Here is a 5,000-nt window from a genome sequence, read left to right as displayed (position 1 = left end):
TGTTGTTGTTGTTGTTAGGGGTGGTGTTTTTTACTCTATTTTTTCTTTTTTTTTGACAGTCAAGACAAATGTTGAAGGCATCATCCTGGGGCAGAACAAGAATGACTCCAGCCCTTGTCTCAAAGACTCAAAAGGAGTTATATCGGAGCCAGTGTGTATACCAGCTGCCCCTAAAATGACTCCCCTTTGAAGTCAGCACGCCCCGCTCGTCTTCGTGAAGCTGAGACACACCACATTCCGAAAAATCAATAAAAAGTACAGGTCTGTGCATGATCTATCTATCTATCTATCTATCTATGTCTGTCTATATGCGTATGCACACACACACACACACACACACACACACACACACACACACACACACACACACACATATATATATATATATAACACAGTTTGAAACTCACTGGATGTAAAATCTTGGGTTTGATTTTATAAAGTAGAGAAGAAACAATATGAACCGCACAGTCAAACTGCCCTCCTCCATCTTGACATTATACACACACACACACACACACACACACACTTTCTCTCTCTCTCTGCCACACACACACACACACACACACAATCACTCTCTCTCTCTCTCTCTGCCACACACACACACACACACACAAACAAACCAACAAACACACACACACAAACACACACAAACACACTCTCTCTCTTTCTCTCTCTGCCACACACACACACACACACACACACACACACACACACAGCGTCCATGACTTACAAATCGAACAGGGAAGATGTAAAAATACACCGAAAGAACAAAGACTGTGTGATACTTGTAACAGTTTAGAAGATGAGATTCACCTTTTAGACAATTGTGTAAAGTACAATACTTACAGACACAGATTCCTAACCGATATATGTCGTCCAAATGCAAAGCCTAGTGAATTGATCCTTCTAACAGAAATACAGCCAAGGCTGGCGAAATTTGTTCATGAATGTTTCTGTTCTTAATATGCTCATGTTTATGTTTCATTTTGTCTTATAAACTTTAAGGTTTTATGACAATAAAAAGTATTCTATTCTATTCTATTCACACACACACACACACACACACACACACACACACACACACACACACAATCAAACAAACACACACACACACAAACACACACACAAACACACACACTCTCTCTCGTTCTGCCACACACACACACAAACACACACACTCTCTCTCTGCCACACACACACACACACACACACACACACACCTTTGACATGGATTATACAGATTTATCCAAGAACCAGTCACCATTTTTGTTAAAACCTGAAGTGCTCTCCCATATAGAAAATCAATATTCTAATTATCTAAAAATATACACAGACGGATCTGTTCTAGAAGATGGTAATTCAGGAGAGGCTTTTGTAATTCCTTCATTTAGATTAGAAAAATTATACTATATTGGTAGACAATATTCCATTTTCACAGCTGAACTTATAGCCATACTTAAGGCCTTAAATTATATTTCAGACATTCCGAAAACTGTCAGTGAAATTCTATTATGTGTAGACTCGAAGTCAGTATTAAAAGCTATAGAATCTCCAAATTAAAAGAAGAAGCGAATAGAAATGACGATGGAAATAAAACATATCATTCACCAACTGACAAAACAGGGCATTAAATTAACTTTCTGTTGGGTACCTTCGCACTGTGGAATATCTTCAAATGAGTGGGTAGACCAAGCAGCTAGAAGAGCAGCACGTAATTTCGAAGGCGCAATACAACTTGACATCCAGTTAGATCTACATGAATACATGTTGTATAGAAAATGTATCTAGAAATCGATTTAAGAAATTACTTATAGATTCAAATAATCAATATTACCAATGTTGTGTAAATACAAAGAATGCAGCTAATCCCAAACATTTTCTAAATTTGACACCAGCAGCACATTCAAGACAAATTACAAGTCTAATGTATAGAATTCGTTTAAATGCTTTTCGTACAAAATTTTCTAAAAAATATAAAATGTATATGCGGTAAGCAAATAACTGTAAGTCATCTACTCATTCATTGTCCGAGCATAAGACAGTTAATTTCTAAAGATGTAGTTGATGACTTTTCTTCCAATATTTCATTAGCCACTGAAAAGATTTTGAATGATTATTCATTGCTTAGAATGTTTTCGGAAATTTTAAACTCCAGTCCAGTTGGTATCCTCCTTTGATGTGTTATAATTAATGTTGTTATTTATATTTACATTGTTATAGGTTAATACTTGTTGATATGCATATACATATTCTCCTTCCCATGACACCTCATTCAATACACACCACAATCTCTTTAGACCTTTTTCTTATAATATACTTTTCCTCTGATACATAACATGAATATTTTTTTACACTAATATTCACATGCATTCCCTTTCCTTTATCCACTTCTTTACTCCTTTCCGTCTAAAAACACTTATAGTGAATAGACGTTACACTGAAGATAGAACACACACACACAGACACCTTTCCTCCCCACCCTACTACCCCATACAAAAACCTACCCTTGTATACCCCCCTCCCTCCGTCCCGCCCCCCCCACCCCACCCCTCTCTCTTTCTCTCTCAATAAAATCAAAACAACAGCAAAAGCTGTCAACTTTAGCACGCAACTAGCAGCAACAGCAGCAACGGCGAGGGAGAGGCTGCAAGGGTTAAAGTGACAAGAGAGATATGATGCTATCGACAACTCATTAGACCTTGTGAGTGCGACACCTGATTCGAGGGTAGGGTAGGGTAGGGGAGGGTAGGGTAGGGAGAGTGTAATTAGAACGAGCCGACTCGGGTGTTCTCAATCTGTGCTACAGTGTGTGTGTGTGTGTGTGTGTGTGTGTGTGTGTGTGTGTGTGTGCAACACCTGTTGCTAACTTCAACAACTACTGTTCAATTAGCACGTCTCGCTTACCATTCTATTATTTTCTTTTTTGGAGGGGGGGGGGGGGGGGGGGGGGGCAGGGGCCTGCATTACACACCGCGCGCCTTGCAGTATCTTCGCATTACACAAACGCACACGTGTGCATACTACAGGAGCGCGCGCGCGTGCACGTGCGGAATGATCCATACTACTTTAGAAGTGTTCATGACTGCGCATCAGCCAAACAAGCACAGGAACCAGCTCCCTCTGTCTCTCTGTCTCTCTCGAACACACACACACATGCATATTAACACACACACACACACACACACACACACACACACACACACACACAGATGTCACATGTGGTACGGTAAACATATCCCATCGACACCACCTCCCACCCCCACTTCGCCTCCGTTCTATTTGATTTCTTTTTCCAAACAAAAGCAAGGGGCTACGAAAACACTGAGAGCAAGTGACAAAGCACAAATTTATCGGCTTCATAATATCAGACCTTGTGAGAGCAACATTCGAGTCCAGGGCGAAATACTTTACACCCAGATCAGGTTTTTATGCCGGCGTTGCGGGGAATGGTGGGCTGGGGGTGGGGGGTGGGGGGTGACCACGACCTCCCCCCCCACTTCCCTTTCTCTCTCTCATCCCTTCCACCCATCACATCACCCTTACACACACACACACACACACACACACACACTCACACACACGATATTCAAGCAGGTGATAATCTATTTTTTGGGGTCGACACGTAATCCATTGCCACTTAGCTTTGTGGACCACAAACAGCCTCTACTGAGAAAGGTCCTTTATTCTTCTCTTCTCAACACTCTGACTGTCTCTTTTGCTTTAAGTAAATAAATGATGGATTACATGATGATACTGATGATGAGGACAATGATATTAATAATAATGATGATGATGATGATGATGATGATAATAATAAGAATAATAATAATGATAATAATAAATTTAAGTAGTAGCAGTAGTTGTTGCTGTAATAGTAGTAGCTCATTTCGCGCTCCTGAAATCCTCGTGACTGTACTCATAATACAATTAATTCACCGTTGTATTTTTTTTTGGGGGGTGGAGGTGATGATGGTGCTGAGTAGTAGTAGTAGTAGTAGAAGCAGCAAGTTGTTGTTGTTGTTGTTGTTATGAAGTGCGTTATGAAATACAATATGTTTTTACGCTCTCTGTTCTTTCGCGGCCTTGATCTATTCTGCTATATAAAGGATGAATACTACAACTGCTGCTACTATTGATGCTGCTACTGCTACTACTACCACTTCTACTACTCATCATCATCATTATCATCATCATCATCATCTCCACCCCACCCCCCCAAAAAAAACAACAAAAAAAACAACAACAACAATACACCGGTAAATTAATTGTATTATGAGTACAGTCACGCAGGCTTCTGGAACGCGAAATGAGCCAACAAAGAATCCTAACGCTGTATGATCTGGATTGAATTGTCGACTCCAGTTCCCTCGCCGCGTGTGGAAGAGGCGGGCCAGATGTGCGCTCTGTTCCACTGCGTGAATTTTTATTTTATTTACGATGTTCAATCATGTGCGTCAGTTTCTAATGATATCTATATCCGTCTATCTGTCTACGTCTCAGGCCCGGCCGGTACTCAGCTCATGTCACAGATTGATATAAGTTTACAGTTGGGCCAACAGCAACGTGAGAGATCAATGGTTTTCTCCATTGCAATAGGAAACCATTTACTGCTTAGTCTTTTTGTGAAGGACAATGACTCTCAAACTAGGAGGCGAAATTGCAACTGGCTCTTTGTGCTGCAGCCTTGGGGGGCCAGTTGGCCTTTGGGAACCCATCCCCAACGCTGACTGTCCATACTCCTCTTGGCCGAGAGAGTGGGGATGTCACTTGGGCAAGACATTCTTCATTATAATAAAAATCTAGCTCAGATAACCAGGACAGCAGTTGCTTCCTCTGCTGTTCTGATGGTCATATTCGGACACGACTGACTATCATACATATATATATATATATAATACAATTATAATAAGCGATGATTCAAAGCTTCAGGAAATAGAAAGAGAGATACATGCATGGATAGACAGAAACAGAGAGAGGCAGATACAGATAGACAAAGAGAG

Source organism: Babylonia areolata, chromosome 3 (assembly GCF_041734735.1).
Source record: "Babylonia areolata isolate BAREFJ2019XMU chromosome 3, ASM4173473v1, whole genome shotgun sequence".
NCBI lineage: Eukaryota > Metazoa > Mollusca > Gastropoda > Neogastropoda > Buccinidae > Babylonia > Babylonia areolata.
This window is presented reverse-complemented; position numbering follows the sequence as displayed.